Source organism: Ambystoma mexicanum, chromosome 6p (assembly GCF_040938575.1).
Source record: "Ambystoma mexicanum isolate Mex_15411 chromosome 6p, UKY_AmexF1_1, whole genome shotgun sequence".
NCBI lineage: Eukaryota > Metazoa > Chordata > Amphibia > Caudata > Ambystomatidae > Ambystoma > Ambystoma mexicanum.
In genome coordinates this window covers 6,234,467-6,255,140 of record NC_090935.1, presented here as the reverse complement: position 1 = coordinate 6,255,140, position 20,674 = coordinate 6,234,467, and the positions used below count along the sequence as shown (strand labels likewise).

The 20,674-nt window shown below is 50.5% G+C and overlaps 1 long non-coding RNA gene across 1 annotated transcript in view; it reads right to left on the bottom strand.

The window, feature by feature from the left end:
• The window catches only part of LOC138511128 (uncharacterized), a 51,576-nt gene that overhangs the window by 12,820 nt on the left and 18,082 nt on the right, over nucleotides 1-20,674 (bottom strand). Inside the window, exon 2 of the long non-coding RNA XR_011280573.1 lies at nucleotides 18,276-18,338. This is a non-coding gene — a long non-coding RNA (uncharacterized lncRNA). The remainder of the gene's footprint in view (nucleotides 1-18,275; nucleotides 18,339-20,674) is intronic.

Here is a 20,674-nt window from a genome sequence, read left to right as displayed (position 1 = left end):
TCGGGTTTGAGATTCAGCTTCAGTTTCAATGTTAGTTTCAACTCCAGCTTCTGAACGAATTCTAGCAGTGAGAGGCCCCCAGATATACTATTTGATCTCTCATTCATTCTGCTGGGTCACACTCAGGCAACCAATCACTCAGAAGGGCATTCAGCAGTCAGTGAGCCAATCAGGCATACAGTGCATTCAGGCCATTCTTCTCACTCTCAGACACTCACAACAAGGAATGTGTATTGGGACAAGTACCCAGCCATTCAACACTACACACTGCATTCATACCAGTTTTGGGCAGGGTTGTCTCAGTCATTGTGTTTCATACCAGAAACCAGGCATCCAGGCCTGGACTTCACACAACACCATATATGGAACTTCCACCCAACAGCCAGTCAGGGGCAAGAGACAAAGTCAGGGCTCCCCAGGACTCTGGGAATACAAGGTAACAGGTGTTAGGAAAGATTTCAAATTGTAGGTAATTTTCCTTCCATGTGGCAACCCCTAAACTTTTTGCTGTTGTTTTCACCCTGATCTAGACTTTGCCAGAGAAGTGCAGCCTTCCGCCGCACTCCTCTGGGCTTTCGCTCCATTCTTATGGGGAAACTGACATGCCCTTAAGACAGTCAGTACCGGGAAACGTTGTTTTCCGTAGTTCTTTTCTCTTGTTGCAGCTTTCGCGCAACATGGCACAAGAGTGCACCGTAACTTACATTACCGCGCTCTTGGGTCTCTAGTCATTCTACAGGCCCTAGAAACTCTCGATGGATTTATAACGAACTGTGCAAGTATGTCACGGGCGGGACTGGTGGCAGCGATCGTTTCTTTGTGTTTTTGAACTCCCTTTTGCCATGTTAATCGCGCTTCTCGCGTTTGGCCAAAATGGGTGGCCTGGCTTCCAAGATGGCCATGCCACGAGGTTCTTTGTCATGTCCGTTGACCGTCTTGCCCCTTCACCTTCCCCAGGTCGAGCCGACCCGGAGCCGTCCTTATTTGGGCATGTACTTTCCCGCGAAACACAGATGCTTTCGCGGGCTTCTGCATGCCTTGTGTGTGCCTCCAGGATGTGGGCTGGGATGTCTAGTCCCAATACAGATCCTGGGTGCCAGAGAGTCTGGTGTGTCTTGAATGCCTGGGACCATTGTGGTCCGTGATAGGTCCACGTATGGTGTGAGTGTTTTGTGAGCAGATCTCCCATTGGGTCCCATACGTTTTGGCGCGAAGGGAACTCTGGATAAGACGAGGCTGGAAACACCACTACCATGTCGATCTCCTGAGTTCTCACGAACGACGGATACAGGAGCCAAGTATCCTGCAACTAAGAGGCTGAACCGAGGAATCGCTGGTGACCCACTGAAGGACTGCTCCTCTGCACTGCTGTCGCCCTGTGAAACCATTCTGCCTCTGATCGAACGAGAAGGCTTGTACTGGTACTTCAACCCTTTGGAATAGTGAGAACAACTATTCTCGGCATCTTCATCATCTCCTGCACGTAAGCCTTTGGAAGTGTCTCTGGGCCATACAGTGGACTGACCAGCCTACCCAGGAGTCTTGCTCTGTCACCGCCGTCAGGTTGCTGCTGTATTCTGAGTCCTTGACACTCTCACATGATTCGTACACTTGGCATTCCCAGGTCTGAAGTGAGAAGTGTACATTGGGCTGAAATACACACAACCACTTCGTTGCCCTGCTGTGGGAACAATCTGTGCAGGTTCACTGTGTTTGGGACATCCTCAACTCTAACTTCGGCTGCCGTGGAATCTACACGATGCCGAGACGTCCCCTGCTCGTATCTGAACCTGCCAGCACTGAAACTGACGCGGAGAAGCCTGGGTCTGCATGCATCGGGGACTGGTGAGTAGCAACGCTAGGAACTGGTCGCCCACCTGCAGTAGCCTGTAGCTTTTCCTCGCTGTGTTAAACAGCACGCCTTTTTCGCACTCGCGCTCTGCTTCTGCCCACAACTGGAGGCCGCGCTTCAGTAGCGGAGATCTGTTCGCCCTCCTTTGTTCACCGCTCTGAACTGCCTGATTCCCTTGAAGAGACTCCCCTTGGCCCTTTGGCACCAGCGTGTGCAGGTACTTTTGAGCACAAGGCTCCACTCTTCGTAGGGATCGGACTTCCTTCTAGTTAGGTGGCCTCTGAAGGCGAACTGGGTCTAACGATTACTTGCACTGCCTGTTTTCCTCCCCATGTAGGTGATCTGCATATTTCGTGCTTCAAACTCTTTAGTGTACATATATTGTATTTGATTGTGATGTGTTGGTTTACTTGAGTTTTACCGTGATTCTTTACTATGGTCAATGTTACAGAGGCCTTGTAATAAATGTGTCTACACCTGCTTGGAGTAATTTGTAAGCGTCCTTGCTTTGTGTGCTCATTGCGGGCTTTCAGTCACGCTCACCCCTCTTGAGACCTAGTCTTGACCGCCGCCATCGCTACCCTGATTGGTCTGGCTTGTCCAGAGGTTACCCTGTTCCAAGAAACTAGTCTGGCCTTCTGAACCTCTGCCCCTCCAGGACAGAGTTCAGAAATCCATCTTAACAACAGGCAATAGAAAGCAAGAGGCCAAAGGGGCCAGTAATCAACTGATTCCAATGGCAGGGCCTGGGTATCCCAAAATGGAGGATACTCAGAGCACCTGTCAAATTCAGCATGGAGCTGCCACCAGCCCATACCCTGCTCATACCCACAGGTGCCCAAAAACATACACTAGGGGCACAGGGTTGTACCCCAACCCATGGGTGCCATAAGGGTATCCCATGGGTCTGTACACCAAACCAAAAACAGGAAGAGCTGCACTGCCAGGAGTCCCACATGGACTCCTGGGTAGAAGACAATACAGAACACAAATGAAAAAGGACTACAGGACAAGGACAGGGAGGCCCTGTCCCTCCAATGCATTTCCAGCATCACAAAAACCATGTTTGACGTGCCCACACAGGAGCTATTAGGATCAGGATTACTTGTTCCTGGTGTAACTTGCATGTCGGACGTGCCCACTGTTAGGCGGAAACCTGTGCAGTTCCCTCTGGGACCACTGCAAAAGATTTAGGACTACAGGTGTTTGGCGGTGAACCCACTTGGTAGCAGTCTGTACCACACAGATTCACTTGGTAGCTGTGGCTGAGCAGTCAGACTTCCCTCAAGAAGAGTTGAGCAGTATCTGGAGTATACAAAATAGGGCAATTCTTCCCAGCAAGACAAGCAAACACGCAACGAGGCTTAGTGTAAAGATATTAAGGTATTTATTTATAACAAAACATCTATGAAAAACACTATGGCGAATTCACGGCAAACAAATCAAACACAATAACTCTACGAAGAAGAAACGATCAATCCCCCTAGCAATATTTCGACAAGTCTAGGTTCTACCGGCGCCACTTATTTACAGACAGAGGTGTATACCTCAACCTAGATGACACTCTAATATTAGTTAGGACGGGAGAGAAAAAGATAGGCCGGTTACGAAATTAACACAGTTCAATACTTCACGGGCAAAATGTACGGTAAGAAGGCAAGAACCACCATAGATCATAAAGTTCAGAGGCCAGGCCCACTCGGAGAGAGGCAAGGCGATATGTCCCAAAAAGTCTCTAGTGGAGATGCATTCAAGTCTTTGTAGCAAATTGTTTCGACAGATTGAACCAGTTCAGAACAATAAAGGAGAAAAGCTTGGAGGCGACCCAACGGAAAGGAGAGGATTAAGACACCTCACTCGAACCGATCAAAAGGGAAGCCAGGCGGACACGGTACCTTGTTGTGGAGGGCAGCTCCGGCGGGGGCAGTTGTTCCTGGTGGTGGATGCACGTCGGGTCTTTGCCAAGAGTAGAGATGATCTCGTTGTCGAAGAAAAGTGAAGTCCGGTGCACCACCAGGGAAGAGACCAGCCGCGGAGTGCTCCGTCACAAGGCACCACCTTTTGGTCGCGGTACAGGGGTCGTGGCTATCCGGTTGCTGCGGTGCTCTGCACGGGCAATTCGACCACTGCGTCCTGAGGCGCATAAAAAGCAAAGGGGACTGGTTGTTCCCACCAGTCAGGGGAAGAGACTCTCCGGCAGGGAGATCTCCTCTGTCGTCGGGAAGTGGTGAGTCAGTTCCGCAGGGCTCCACCGGAGGTGTCGTCGTGCAGGTCGGCTCAGCGTTACCCTCGTCGGATTCTTAGGTCCTGTGGCGACTTCTGAAGATCCAGTCCCAAAAGCCCTGTTTTTATGCAGAAAACCCCCATTCATTCAGCCTAGCTGTCAATCAACACATGCTAAGTGGTGAGCGTGAAGGCTCACCACTTGGGCCAATCACTCCAGAGTGCGACCGGAGTTGGCAAGGCAACTCGGTCCAGGGTGCCTAAAACCCTCCCACACCCCTGTGGTAACCCAGACAGAATGGCACCACTTTGGAGGGTCTCTGTACAGAGCCCGCCAAAAGTGGAACAAAGGGCTCGACCTTTGGTTTAGGAGTCACAGAGACGAACACAGAGGCCATTTTACAAACCGAGTTCTGGCAGAAAATACCATCCGATAAACTTTTGTAAGATAAATAGATCGGTGGTACGTTAGAGATTAACGAGAAAAAGTATCAATCTCCAACAATGGGACGAATCCCCTAGGGTTATGTTCGGGGTCGAACATAACAAGTAGTTTCCACTGCCACCAGCCAAAACTCGACGAGGGGGGACGGGACAGTGCCCCCTCGAGTAACAGATCCAGGAGTAATCGAATTACCCCTACTAGTACATCCACAATAAGATGGTTGGTACTAGTTCTGTTAGTAAATTTAGGTCTAGTAAAGCCAATGGTGACTTTACATGCCCGGGGAGACAGTAGTCAGTCCCCGGGTATGGAGTCTATGGTGGAGGTCCGCTGGGACGCCCCAGTTTTACGGCACGTAGGGTGCGGTGTAACACACATAGAAAAACATATGAGACCCTATGGAGTAATAGACCCCATAGCCCATCGAACACATTGACGTTTCAAAGGAATTACACACATTCATGTCCAAGAGTGGGAGGAAAAGAGTCTCACTCTTGGCAGGATGGAAAAAAACAAACTCCAGAAATCCAGCAAAGCTGCTGGGGAACTCACTAGGTTAGGAAATTCAGCCTAAACAGAGAATTCTCCCTACCACCCACATAGGTGCTATTAGGATCATGATTACTTGTTCCTGGTGTATCTTGCATGTTTGACGTGCCCACATAGGATGTAGCTTGTGGACTATTTGTTTCAGAAGTGGAGTTGGGGGGAAAAGCGTACGCAAATTTCCCTGACCAGTTAATTAACAGTGTCTTCCCTTTGGATTTTGTCTGGGGATACCTGGATGCGTAGTCTTATTTATTTATTTTGTCATTTACAGAGCGCACCAAGCCCCAGGGCATCTGGGCGCTTCATTTCTTGGAGACATTACATGCATTGCATTAGAACAAATCAATAGATGTTACAAAGAGGTGGTACATTAGCAATAAGCACAAGGCAGGAGTCTTGCAATTAAGAGTACAGCTATTGTTCAACCGTACTAGTCACGTGAAATTGACTTATCGGCGACGTGAGAGCATTTTTCATAGGTAGTTAAGAAGCAGGTGTGAAGTATAGGTGCGTAGTCTGTGTAGGTAGGTGTCGGTGGTGAATGAGGCTTAGAGGGGGTGTAGTTACTCAAGTGAGAAGGACCATGTTTTCAGACTCTTGCGGAAGGACCAGTAGCAGGATTCAGATCTGAGGGCTGGAGGAAGGGCATTCCAATGTTTAGCAGCTAACATTGGGAAGTTGTTTCCCCCTTCTTTCTGAAGTTTGCATTTGGGAACGGTTAGAAGGTTTGTGTAGGCAGTGAGGGTGGGTCTGTTGGATTTGTGCTGTGAGATTATATTGGATAAGTATTTGGGAGCTGAAAGTGAGATACATGTGTGTGTCAGTGAGAGGGTTTTGTATAGGATTTGATTATGTACAGGCAGCCTTTGGGCCTTGCGTCTCTCCGCAGAGATATGTACATTTTTAGGGATATTGAGGGCTGCTCTGAGGGTGTTGCGTTGGACCACCTGTAGTTTTTTTAGGTTGTATTTGTCAGCGCCTGGGTACAGGGTGTTACAGTAATATAATCTAGATAGTATAAGCGCTCTGGCTGGCGTGTTGCAGCTGTCAGATGACAAGTAGTGTCCGCATGCGTTGATAAGTTCAGAGATGTAAGCAGACGCCGAGGCTGTGGCGTTGACTTGACGATTAAGTGAGAGGGCATAGTCAAGGTAAACTTCCACGGTTTTTACTTCCTTAGAGTCTTTGATAAGAATGCCATCAATTATGAATGAGTGAAAGGAGTCGGTTAGTCTGTTTAGTTGATGTCGAGATCCTATGATGAGTAATTCTGTCTTTTCAACGTTGAGGCAGAGGCCGTGTTGGGTCATCCATATCTCGATCATTTGGTAAATTTTGTTTAGCGATTTAGTATCTTGGTCATGATTACGTTATAGGTATGAGTATTTTGGCATCATCTGCGTAGTTGGTGTAGGTGACACCTAGGTCGTCAAGAAGGTTGAATAAGGGTTTTGTGAAAATATTGTATCGGGTCGGTGATACGCAAGAACCTTACACCACAGATGAAAGGGGCTGGCAGCACTGCTGATGTAGCTGAGAAGACTCTCATAGTTCTATTGGAGAGGAAGGACTGTATCCGGTGAATGGCATTAGTAGAAAATTGGGCTGCCGCGGCATGGTAGTTGCAAAGGATGTAATGGTTCACTAAATCGAAGGCAGCTGAGAGGTCAAGCAAGAGGAGGAGTGCTAGTTTGCCATTGTCTTTTATCTCATCCATTTGTATTTTTAGGTCTACTAAGGCAGTCGTAGTGCTGTGTGCTGGTCGGAAGACTGATTGAGGGAGGCCTAAGAGGTTGTGAGTTTCAAGAGGATTTTGAATTTGCAGATAGGCTGCACGGTCAAGTATTTTAAAGGAGTAAGGGCACTGTTGTTATAGAGCGGTAGTTTGTGGGTATGTTGGGATCAAGGGTGAGCTTCTTCAGAAGTGGGAGGGTCCCGGCAGCTTTTAGGTTGATAGGGACAGTATTAGTTTCAAAGGAGGCGTTGATTAAGGTTGTAATGAAGGGGGTGAATTTGGCTGGGTATTCCTTGATAAAAGAGTTTGGGCATATGTCTGCATTCCCTCCTTTAAAATAGTGAAAGCAAGAGGTGCCAGCTTCCAACACCTAGCACCTAAGAACTGGAACGACCTCCTCATTCCTCTCAGAAATGAAAAATCATATACTGTCTTCCACAAAATGCTGAAAACTAATCTGTTCAACTAACCTGTCTGTGCTTAAACGGCCTGTATGCATACGTCAACCCAATGTTCCTCTGTAACCATGGAACATGCACACCCTTTCTATAATCCTGGTATTGTTGACCAAATGATGTATGTATTAAACTACAATCTGTAAGCCTTCTCTAACAAGCGCCACAATGCCCCAGGGCCACTGTGCACTATATAAATTTAAATAAATATGTCTCTTTGACAGTGAGACAGTTTAAGGCTGGTAATCATTTTCCAAACTTCCTCTGTAGAGACAGGGGAGGAACTGAAATAGGTGATAAGGGTCTGGGTGGTGTGTATAGGGATATGCGTGGCTTGATTCAAGGTGAGGTTTATCTTTTTTTGTTCGATCTTCGACTGAAGCAGGGCGATTTTGTCTAGCAGAGCTTTTTGGATATCTGTGCACCAGGCAGTGTCTTTGGTACATGTGTCTGGCGGCGGCACTGGCGACTCAAGCTCATGTAATATCATAAATAGCTCTTTAGTGCCAGAGCTAGCATTGCTGATTCTGTCATTATACTTAGAACCTTTGGTTGGTAGGGTGGCCTTTTTATAATTTTTGGATGCAGAAGGGAAGGTCTCTTTGTTTAGATTGGTGGGAGATTTTTCCATTCGGTCTACGCAGATCTTTTGGTACTTGGTACTTCGACAAGGAAGTACACTGAATAAATACCTTTGTTTACCTCTAGAAGTGGAACCAGCTCTATCGCTCCCTTCTGTAGAAGTGTTTGTATATCTTCTTGTAAAAAATCAAGTGATGCTCTGGAAACATTCTCCTCCATCTTGGAGGATGGTGGCAAAGACTTTCTAAGAATTCTATTAATATCCTTTGGCCACTGTTGTCAACACCCAGTGGTCTGATATTATACCCTCCCATGAGTGGGCAAAAAGAGTTATGCGACCCTCTACCGGGGAACCATGGGAGGGGACCTGGACCTGAACCTGAACGTCAATTGTTGGAAGAGGCAGCAGAGCCTATTGAGGCTGAAATTCTGCCCCAACCTTTACCTCTTTTAAAAATTCTTCGTTGGTCGGTTTCAAAAGGGGAGGACTGGCTTCGATGTGTGTACCATGAGGGTGAAGTGGACTCAAATCCAGACTGTGAGGCACTTGTGAACCCTTGGCTTCGAAATAAACACTGGGTATTGAAGCTCCCGCAATGAGGAAAGGATTTATTGGAAATGTGTCCTAGTGTTTTTAAGGTTTCATGTTCTTTCTTTGCGGTCTCTAACGACCATCTACAGTCTATGGGCATGTTCATTAGGGTTGCCAGAGTTTTGGGTTTGTAGCCTGAATTATGAAACCAGAAATGGCGTTTGAGGAAGGTACCCTCAGCTATGCTGCTGAATCGAGGGTATTTTTGAGAATATTTTGGGCTACTTGTTTCTCTTGATTAGTAATTTTGTGTAATTGGGATTTAATTGGCGCAAGGACTGAATCCAGATGTTTCGTACTAAATCCCACTGTGCATTATTATAACTCGCAAGGACTGTGGCGGTGTTATCTATACGAGTAGAGTAAGCTCCGGAAGTAGTTACTCTTTTGCCAGAGCATATCATCTTTTGTACTCCTAATATGGTGGTTTCTCAGCGTTGGACAGTAGCAAGCATGCTCTTTTGTTTGTTGTGGTGACAACAAGAGAATCAGGTTTTACATGGCCCCTACTGTACAGGCTTGAATACGTTTTCCACCCTTGGGTTCACTGCTCGTGTTAGAGATGGTGTAACCAATGATGGGTGTGACAAATCGGTGGATGTCGTCCCTTCTCCCATAGGGGAGGACCCTTCCATGGGGCCAGGGCAGTGCAGCCACAGTACACTAGTCCCCCTGGGTGTGGTGCACCGTGGGAGGATCACATTGGGCCAGGGCAGTGCAGCCACAGTACAATAGTCCCCCTGGGGGTGGTGCACCCAAGGTGGATCACATGGGGCCAGGGCAGTGCAGCCACAGTACAATAGTCCCCCTGGGGGTGGTGCACCGTGGGAGGATCACATGGGGCCAGGGCAGTGCAGCCACAGTACAATAGTCCCCCTGGGGGTGGTGCACCGTGGGAGGATCACATGGGGCCAGGGCAGTGCAGCCACAGTACAAAAGTCCCCCTGGGGGTGGTGCACCGTGGGAGGATCACATGGGGCCAGGGCAGTGCAGCCAGAGTACAATAGTCCCCCTGGGGGCGGTGCACCGTGGGAGGATTACATGGGGCTAGAGCAGTGCAGCCACAGTACAATAGTCGCCCTGGGGGTGGTGCAACGAAGGAGGATCACATGGGGCCAGAGCAGTACAGCCACAGTACAATAGTCCCCCTGGGGGGTGGTGCACCGTGGGAGGATCACATGGGGCAAGGGCAGTGCAGCCACATTACAATAGTCCCCCCGGGGGTGGTGCACCGAAGAAGGATCACATGGGGCCAGAGCAGTGCAGCCACCGTACACTAGTCCCCCTGGGGGTGGTGCACCGTGGGAGGATCACATGGGGCCAGGGCAGTGCAGCCACAGTACAATAGTCCCCCTGGGGGTGGTGCACCGTGGGAGGATCACAGGGGGCCAGGGCAGTGCAGCCACAGTACAAAATTCCCCTGGGGGTGGTGCACCGTGGGAGGATCACATGGGGCCAGGGCAGTGCAGCCACAGCACAATAGTCCCCCTGGGGGTGGTGCACCGTGGGAGGATCACATGGGGCCAGGGCAGTGCAGCCACAGTACAATAGTCCCCCTGGGGGTGGAGGCAACGAAGGAGGATCACATGGGGCCAGGGCAGTGCAGCCACAGTACAATAGTCCTCCTGGGGGTGGTGCACCGTGGGAGGATCACATGGGGCTAGGGCAGAGCAGGCACAGTACAATAGTCCCCCCGGGGGTGGTGCACCGAAGGTGGATCACATGGGGCCAGGGCAGTACAGCCACAGTACAATAGTCCCCCTGGGGGGTGGTGCACCGTGGGAGGATCACATGGGGCCAGGGCAGTGCAGCCACATTACAATAGTCCCCCCGGGGGTGGTGCACCGAAGGAGGATCACATGGGGCCAGGGCAGTGCAGCCACAGTACAATAGTCCCTCTGGGGTGGTGCACCGTGGGAGGGTCACATGGGGCCAGGGCAGTGCAACCACAGTACAATAGTCCCCCTGGGGGTGGTGCACCGTGGGAGGATCACATGGGGCCAGGGCAGTGCAGCCACAGTACAAAAGTCCCCCTGGGGGTGGTGCACCGTGGGAGGATCACATGGGGCCAGGGCAGTGCAGCCACAGTACAATAGTCCCCCTGGGGGTGGTGCACCGTGGGAGGATCACATGGGGCCAGGTCAGTGCAGCCACAGTACAATAGTCCCCCTGGGGGTGGTGCAATGAAGGAGGATCGCATGGGGCCAGGGCAGTGCAGCCACAGTACAATAGTCCCACTGGGGTGGTGCACCGTGGGAGGATCACATGGGGCCAGGGCAGTGCAGCCACAGTACAATAGTCCCCCCGGGGGTGGTGCACCCAAGGTGGATCACATGGGGCCAGGGCAGTACAGCCACAGTACAATAGTCCCCCTGGGGGGTGGTGCACTGTGGGAGGATCACATGGGGCCAGGGCAGTGCAGCCACAGTACAATAGTCCCCCTGGGGGTGGAGCACCGTGGGAGGATCACATGGGGCCAGGGCAGTGCAACCACAGTACAATAGTCCCCCTGGGGGTGGTGCACCCAAGGTGGATCACATGGGGCCAGGCCAGTACAGCCACAGTACAATAGTCCCCCTGGGGGGTGGTGTACCAGGGGAGGATCACATGGGGCCAGGGCAGTACAGCCACAGTACAATAGTCCCCCTGGGGGTGGTGCACTGTGGGATGATCACATGGGGCCAGGGGAGTGCATCCACAGTACAATAATCCCCCTGGGGGTGGTGCACCGTGGGAGGATCACATGGGGCCAGGGCAGTGCAGCCACAGTATAATAGTCCCCCTGGGGGTGGTGCACCGTGGGAGGATCACATGGGGCCAGGGCAGTACAGCCACAGTACAATAGTCCCCCTGGGGGGTGGTGAACCGTAGGAGGATTGCGTGGGGCCAGGGCAGTGCAGCCAGAGTACAATAGTCCCCCTGGGGGTGGTGCACCGTAGGAGGATCACATGGGGAGGTATAACCCTTATGGGATGAGGGACAACACCACAGGAGAAACGCAGTATACCCCACCCTTGCCCCACCTCCCTCATTCTCTTACCCTAACACTGGGTCCCACAGTTCCCTAGACTTCCATGTACCTGTGTAAGGTAGACACTTCCACTGCGTTAACAAGTACTGGTACGAGCCAGAGTAGGGATTACCCAAGAAGAGTCCATGTACAAAATACCAAGATGAAGAAGAGCACTGTTGACTCCTGGGAAACGTGTCAATTCAGTACTGTGACGAGGAAGAGGCACAGAGTACTGGCGAGCACCCTGTGGACCCAAAGTGAGCAGACCAGATAATCTGGGATAGGCAACGCCAACTATGAGATAAAAAGCGAAGAAGGACTTTGTACCATGCTCAGTCTTCCCAGGAGGAACTGCAAGAGATGGTGCCGTGTACAGGAGAGAAGGAGAGGAGACCAGCACGCTGTGGGAGACACCAGAAGGTTCCCAGTGAGAAGAAGGGACGGCAAGCTGGCGGAAGAAGGCTCTAGGAGATCTGGAAGCCTGGATTGCAAGACCGCTATCAAAATTAATAGATCATGCCTATATGGTGCTGTGCACCACACAGGCATGATCTATAAATGTTGATGTTTTCTGTAAAGTGGTGCCACTGTATATGATATGATATAGCATTTATAACGCGCCTATACACAAGTGTTTCAAGACGCAACGTGGCAGGTGAGGGGGAACAAAGGGAAGACAGAACAACGTTCCTACTAGGCCAGGTATCATTTAGATCGCGCAAGTGCATGGGGAGGGGGAAAGGGAAAAGTGCAGGGGAAAGGGAAAAGTGCAGTACATGGGAAAGTAGGAAAAAATAGATAAATAAAACAGCAGCAGGTGGCAAGTGCAAGGTAAGTGCAGACATGAGTGCTGGTAGGGGGACTGTAGGGATACAGAAAACAGTCCACAGGTGCCGGGGTTGCCAGGGAGGCAGTGCAGGTGGGCAACTGGAGGGGTCTGGGCCCGAGAATCTGAAGAGGTGGCCAGGTAGCCAGTGCCTTTTCAGCCAGGGATTCAACAGGGGAGAGGTAGAGAGAAAGCAGAGGCAAAGAGGAAGGTTTTGAGGTGCTTCTGGAACCGGAGATGGTTCTCCTCAAGTTTCAGGGAGGCAGGAAGGCTGTTCCAGAGGGAGGCGCCAGCCGAAGAAAGAGATCTACCACCAACTCGTCGCTTGGAGAAGCGACTGACCCTGAGGGAGTTGGATGAGGATGAGCGAAGAGCTCAAGAAGGTAGATATCTAGGAAGTGAGAGTTGAAGGTATTTTGGCCCCTGGCCCCAGAAGGCCTTGTGGACAATGCAGAGGGTTTCGAACTTAATCCTCGCAGCCACTGGGAGCCAGTGAAGAGATTTCAGTCCTGGAGAGATACGATCCCTGGGCTTGAGGCCAAGGACAAGACTTGCAGTCCTATTCTGTATCTGTTGCAGAGGGCAGAGAGTAGAGGCAGGTAGATCTAGATAGAGGCTGTTACAATAATCCAGCCTAGAGAGGACCAGGGCTCTGGAAACATTGAGCTTCTGGGGGAAGGAGAGGAAAGGAAGGATACCTCTGAGGCGGTACAGCTGGTAGTGTGACTTCTTAGAGACGTCAGAGATGTGAGGAGAGAAGGAGAGTGTGGAGTCGAACATGACTCCGAGGTTTTCTGACTTGAGGGTGGGAGCAGGAAGAGGGCCAAGAGAGGCCAGCCATAGAGCTGCAGGGAAGGAGGGAGCGGGTGTGCCGATGAGTACAATCTCAGTCTTACTGGCGTTAAGGCAGAGGTCATTGGCGGCACACCACTCATGGATGGCAGACAGACAATCGGAGATGAGGGAAGGAGAGGAGGAGGCCAAGGGTAGCCTGAATATGAGCTGGGTATTATCCACATCGCACTGAAAGTTGGGGCAAAGAGCGGCGATGCGGTGGGCAAGGAGTGCCAGGCATTGGTTGAAAAAACAGGGAGAGAGGTTAGAACCCTGGGGGACACAAGTAGAGATAAAGATATCAGAGAGGAAGGACCCAAGTTGGACCTGGGAGGGTCAGTCGGAGAGGAAAGAAGTCAGCCATGCCAGAGCCTGACCAGTGATGCCCAGGTTATCACGGAGACGGTTGAGCAGGATGGCATGATTGACAGGATATCATTCCTTCTATCATTCAATGATCTCCCATTCTGCCTTGGCCCACTCTTTTGCCCGACTATCATCACATCCTGTTCCCTGCTAACATTCCCATCCCACTCTCTTTAATCCACCCTCCCGGCCTCTCTCTGGTTACAATCCCACATGCCTCCTCCTACTTATACCCGTCTCTTTCTCTCTCTTGATGATGCAGATTCTCTTGACATGGTTGCCCTTTACCCGCTGCACCCCACCCCAGTCTGCCAATGACCTTTATCCTCAGCAAAGCCCCACACCAACCGAACTGTGCAGAGAGCACCTAAGGTGACCAGAACATTCAGTTCCTATGAATGATTTAGTTCTCTAGGTCAAAAAGTATCAATGGCTATATGTTGAAATGGCTATAGTGTTGCAACATGCATGATAGTGGCCATTTAGATATACTGCACACAAAGTCTTGCCTCAGTCATGGCAACACCACTTGAAACCCCTGGCTCTCTTCTACTCTCTCAGGAAAGTGAGCATTTCTGATCATTGCTAATCCATATCCTCTACTTACGCTATGTGTATCTTCCATGTTGCTGCCATATGTTCTTCTTATGCTAGGGCATGCACGTTGCTGCCATATCCTCTACATACGCTATGCCCCATACCTGCTATTATTAGACCGGGTCCTGTGCCTATGCTGGGGTAGATGTACCTGCTCTGTGCCCTACATCTATACTGCAGCCCGTACACCTGCCTCGTACCTGCTATTATTAGACTGGGTACTGTGCCTATGCTGGGGTAGAAGCATCTGCTCTGTGTCTCTACATCTATACTGCAGCCCGTACACCAGCCTCGTGCCTGCTATTATTAGACCAGGTCCTGTGCCTATGCTGGGGTATATGTACCTGCTCTGTGCCCTACATCTACACTACACTACAGCCCGTACACCTGCCTCGTACCTGCTATTATTAGACCAGGTCCCCTGGCCTACATATATACCACAGCCACATACACCTGCCTTCTTAAACCTGCTATTATTAGACCAGGTCCTGTGCCTATGCCACAACACAAACACACTCATTCTAGAATGCTGATGTTGCACTTGAAAAGTCATCTGTTCTTTAATATGTGTCCAGCATGAGTGTGGGGGGGTAGCAAGGGATCTTTCAGAGATATGATATCAGATGGTAAAGACCCATTATCTTGCGGCTGAAAATATTGCAATCGAAAATGCTTCTTTTTATATGTGGTGGGTTGGGTTGATATCGATATTTTATTTCTATCGCGCTCGTGTTTCAGAGCGCGACAAGGCAAGGGAGGGGAGCAGGGGAGAACAAAACAGCGATCTTACTAGGCCCAGTGACATTGAGAATGCGCAAGTGCATGGGAGAGGGGGAGGGGAAAAGTGCATGGAACGGGGGAGAAGTGGAAAGTGCGAAGCGAGGAGAAACAGATAAATAACAATAAATAAATAATAAAGGCAACAAACAGTGGAGTATGGGGTGCTGCAGGGTTTCTCCCATCACATACAAGTGCATTGAAATAGGTTATGAGAGGAGCGCACAGAGGACATAGGCCCTCATTCCAAGTTTGCCGGTCCGGAATTTACGGTGCCGTAGCGGCAGTTTTCCGGACCGGCAAACTACGAGTTCTGCGGGCGGGAGCCGCCCCGCCCACCAGGTCTGACCTGGAGGGCGGAACAGCTACCGCCAGCACACAGACGTGAAAACACTGGCACCATTACCACATGGTGCTGGTGTTTCCATGTCCCCATTCCCCACGGGAATGGGGAGTAACAGAATGCCGGCTCTGGAATTATTGGATCACCAGGGCTGCAATGCCCCGGTAATTCCGGCAAGTCCGGAGCCGGTAAATCCCTCCGGGTCCATCAGCAGACTGCCGGTTTTACCGGCATGGCTACCGCCGGACTCGTAATGAGGGCCTTTATGGCCAGCATATCAACGAATGGGTTTTTATTTTGATTGGTTATTTATTATGCGCCTATACACGTGTGTCTCAAAGCGCAACAATGCAAGGGGCAATGACGATTCTACTAGGCCTTGTACTTTTGGATCGTGGAAGTGCAGGTTATTTATAACACGCTTAATCCCGAGATTGGTTTCTGGGTTGTGATGAGAGGGGGGAGCAGAATTTCTTGGGACAGCATATCAAGCTATGGGTAGCGACAGGGGCGCAGGGGAGAGAGGACAAGGATACTTGGGGCCAGCATAATACCCTAGGAGTTGTGATAAGGAGAAGTGGGTGGGCAGAATAGGGTTTCTTGGGGCAAGCATATGCAGATATGAAGCTATGGGTTGTGACAAGGGTGCAGGAGGCAGAGGGAACAGAGATTCTTGTAGCCAGCATATCAAGCTTTGGGTGGATATGGGGAGAAGGGAGTGTGGACCAGAGATTATTGGGGCAAGTACATCAAGCTATGGGTGGATATGGGATTGTGGACCAGAGATTCTTGGGGCTAGCACATCAAGTTATGGTTTGTGATGGGGATAAGGGGTTGGGGGACCAGAGATTCTTGTGGTTAGCACATCAAGTTATGGTTTATGATGGGGAGAAGGGAGTAGGGACCAGAGATTCTTGGGGCAAGCACATCAAGGTATGGTTTGTGATGGGGAGAAGGGAGCGGGACCAGAGATTCTTGGGGCAAGCACATCAAGGTATGGTTTGTGATGGGGAGAAGGGAGCGGGGACCAGAGATTCTTGGGGCAAGCACATCAAGTTATGGTTTGTGATGGGGAGAAGTGAGTGGGGACCAGAGATTCTTGGGGCAAGCACATCAAGGTATGGTTTGTGATCGGGAGAAGGGAGCGGGGACCAGAGATTCTTGGGGCAAGCACATCAAGGTATGGTTTGTGATGGGGAGAAGGGAGCGGGGACCAGAGATTCTTGGGGCAAGCATATCAAGGTATGGTTTGTGATGGGGATAAGGGGGTGGGGGAACAGAGATTCTTGGGGCTAGCACATCAAGTTATGGTTTGTGATGGGGAGAAGGGAGCGGGGACCAGTTATTCTTGGGGCAAGCACATCAAGGTATTTTTTTGTGATGGGTGCAAGTAATAGAGAAGGGGGAAAGAGAACTGTCGGTCTGTACATTTCTTCTTTTGATTGGGTGGAAAGAAATTTGTCAGCAAGGGGTCCTAAAATAAGTTTAACATGACTTTAATCACGGTTTATGGATAAATGTGCTTTAAAATCCACACTTTTACCCCCATCTAAACTCTCCATTGGGGGATGGGATTGCTGGTTATGCTCTGTGGGGGATTGGGATTGCTGGTTATGCTCTGTTGGGGGTTGGGATTGCTGGTTATGCTCCTTTGGGGGTTGGGATTGCTGGTTATGCTCTGTTGGGGGTTGGGATTGCTGGTTATGCTCCGTTGGGCGTTGGGATTGCTGGTTATGCTCCGTTGGGGGTTGGGATTGCTGGTTATGCTCCGTTGGGGGTTGGGATTGCTGGTTATGCTCCGTTGGGCGTTGGGATTGCTGGTTATGCTCCGTTGGGCGTTGGGATTGCTGGTTATGCTCCGTTGGGGGTTGGGATTGCTGGTTATGCTCCGTTGGGCGTTGGGATTGCTGGTTATGCTCCGTTGGGGGTTGGGATTGCTGGTTATGCTCCGTTGGGGGTTGGGATTGCTGGTTATGCTCCGTTGGGCGTTGGGATTGCTGGTTATGCTCCGTTGGGGGATGGGATTGCTGGTTATGCTCCGTTGGGGGATGGGATTGCTGGTTATGCTCCGTTGGGGGTTGGGATTGCTGGTTATGCTCCGTTGGGGGATGGGATTGCTGGTTATGCTCCGTTGGGGGTTGGGATTGCTGGTTATTCTCCGTTGGGGGTTGGGATTGCTGGTTATGCTCCGTTGGGGGTTGGGATTGCTGGTTATGCTCCGTTGGGGGTTGGGATTGCTGGTTATGCTCCGTTGGGGGATGGGATTGCTGGTTATGCTCCGTTGGGGGTTGGGATTGCTGGTTATTCTCCGTTGGGGGTTGGGATTGCTGGTTATGCTCCGTTGGGGGTTGGGATTGCTGGTTATGCTCCGTTGGGGGATGGGATTGCTGGTTATGCTCCGTTGGGGGTTGGGATTGCTGGTTATTCTCCGTTGGGGGTTGGGATTGCTGGTTATGCTCTGTTGGGGGATGGGATTGCTGGTTATGCTCCGTTGGGGGATGGGATTGCTGGTTATGCTCCGTTGGGGGTTGGGATTGCTGGTTATGCTCCGTTGGGGGATGGGATTGCAGGTTATGCTCCGTTGGGGGTTGGGATTGCTGGTTACTCTCCGTTGGGGATTGGGATTGCTGGTTATGCTCCGTTGGGGGTTGGGATTGCTGGTTATGCTCTGTTGGGGGATGGGATTGCTGGTTATGCTCCGTTGGGGGATGGGATTGCTGGTTATGCTCCGTTGGGGGTTGGGATTGCTGGTTATGCTCCGTTGGGGGATGGGATTGCAGGTTATGCTCCGTTGGGGGTTGGGATTGCTGGTTACTCTCCGTTGGGGATTGGGATTGCTGGTTATGCTCCGTTGGGGGTTGGGATTGCTGGTTATGCTTCTTTGCAACTTGGGGCACTTTGAAAACAAATGCCAGGGCCACTATTGGTTCCTAGCGCACCCACAGGGCACGATGGGGGGGGGAGGATACTGGACAGGAAGGAAGAGGAGGCAAGGACGGCACGAGTATGCAGGCCATGAGACAAGCCACATCAGACACAAAGAACAACGTATATAGAGGCAGACATACATCACAGCAGTTATTTACCTTTTGTAGCCCGTGATCCTCACTTTTTGCTGAACCCAGCTTCCCACCAATAATGTATTCATCCTGGGGAAAGCAAACATTATCATATGATTAATTTATGTACAATAGGAATGATCTAAATGAAATACTACAAGCATTTACATGACAAGAAAATATATAATCGAAATATCCAAAGAAAGATCTGCCTCTCTCAGCCCCCACCATCACATACACAGGAGAAAGGCTTAATGGATGGTTTGGGAGGGAAAGGCAGAGCTAAGACATGTATGCTGAAAAGACTACTTTCTCACTGCAAAAGTGCTGCACAGCCACCTGTAACTCACCTACAGTAAATCATTACTGCTTCATCGTTCATGCAGCCTTTTCCATTTCAAAATCATCCATCATTTGAGATATAAACATACCTGCCTACATTTGAAAATCAAAAACCCCGAGATGTATGCAACACCCGTAGCCAAACAAGACTATCCATTTGCACACGGCTCTGCCCACACACCCCGCCCACATGTCAAAAAGGTAAACCCTGCTGTTGTAGCTGTCATTAGTAACAGTGGAATGCAATAAATGTGAAAGTCCAAGAACATGCAATATCAAAACAAATGTTATGTTAGCACTAGGTTTGAGATTCCTGGGAACATTTCCATCAATTAGTAATTAAAAGCGTGGAGGCAGCAACAATGCTTGCCATTCCCATGCTTGTCCAGCTATGAGGACGCCAGTAAAATGTTAGTCCCCATTCCCGTGGAGTCCCATAGGACACTATAGGATTGGGTACTCGGAAGCGCTGGCACTGTTGCTAGCGGTGCCGGCGCTTCCGTGAAGAGTCTGCCTACTCTGGCCGCTGCACCCGGCAGGGCAGACCTGTTGGGTGCAGTGGCCCTGGCAGGCAAACCCATAGTAGGCCGGTCCGGAAACAAGGGTGCCGGTTTGAGCTTACAGACCCCCTTGCTTCCGGACCGGCAAACTCGTAATTAGGCCCAATGTATTTGTGGCACTGCTATGTCAGCAGACAGTACCTGGAATAACTTTTCGACATCAAGGCACCGCATGGGCTGAAGGAAGAGGATCACTGTGATGCAGTGAAGCTCGATGCCTACCAGTAACCCACCAAACTGAAGAACCACCATCAGGTAAGGACCAGTGCCAACTGTGCCACAGCCACACACAGAAGACAGCTGCTAGCCGAGGAAAAACGACAGGCATGCCATGATCACACAAGCACACTACACGGACAACATAGTACATGTATTGAGCTGAACACAAACACACACTAATGAATGCATTGCTGCTGTTTTAACATAATGGTACAGAACATCATAGCACAGTGGGTTAATGTGCCCACCACAGCCCCTCAGCCTCTGAACAACTGAGCTCACGAAAGGATTCCCAAATAAGAGATACAGTGGGTCTTGTGCACAGCAGTAGCACTGGGGACATAAAGCAAAAGCATGCTGCCCTCTTGGAAATAATTTGTGTGAGGAAATGGCCATGATTTAGCTCACTGTACGGAGCGCATGGGGACCACTTCGGTGGTGACGGTGCGCGGTACAAATACCTTTAACATTAACATACAATCAACAAACTGCCCAAAAAGACTAAAAGCTGAAGCCAAGTAAAAGGGGAATAATGCTTTCAGTAGACAGAAGTGCGCGCTCTGTCAGAAGTAACGAGATACAGAAGCTGCAAAACTGTTGTATAGTGTTGCATGCCTCGGTTAGGGGGGGGGGGGGGCATCATTGTCTCACCTCGCGTACCCGAGGCCATTACGTAGCTTAGCGTCAGAGGTCAGCAACTGTCACTGACTTCTGGACAATGGTCATTTCAGGTGACCTTGCCATTGCTGACGGGGGTCTTATATTCCATTATAATATGTGTCATGGAATGAGCTACTTTTCTTCAGTTGCACCCTCGTCCTTATTTACTTCCTTGTGGCAACGAGGAAGGACGAGCTGGTGAGAAGAAACTCCAGTAGCGGGTCAGTATCAAGAGCAGGAGGCATTCCGCAGGATCCGTAGAGGCAGATCCCCGACACAGCGCTTGTGTAGAGCCGGGACAGGACCTCCTGACCTGCATGCTGAAGCGGACCTCCTAAGTGGCCTTTGGTGTGGCAGGAGCGGATGGGTCTCAGGCAATACCCGGACTGGTCTGCACCGCACCTTTAATGGTCCCGGTTCCATCATCTGGGATTAACCCTGAAGTGAGACGCATACTGTGTGTCACGTTATTAACGCGAGGAAAGGGGTCGATGTCGTGTGACCCTAACGCCATGAGGAAGCTTTCATGTACTGATTCCCTGCCAGAAGCCATGACTGCGCCCTCCTTTGGCTCTTTAATTGAATTACAGGTTACTTATTTTTACTTCATCTTGGAAGACGGGAACAGCTCCGCCTGTGTTTGGG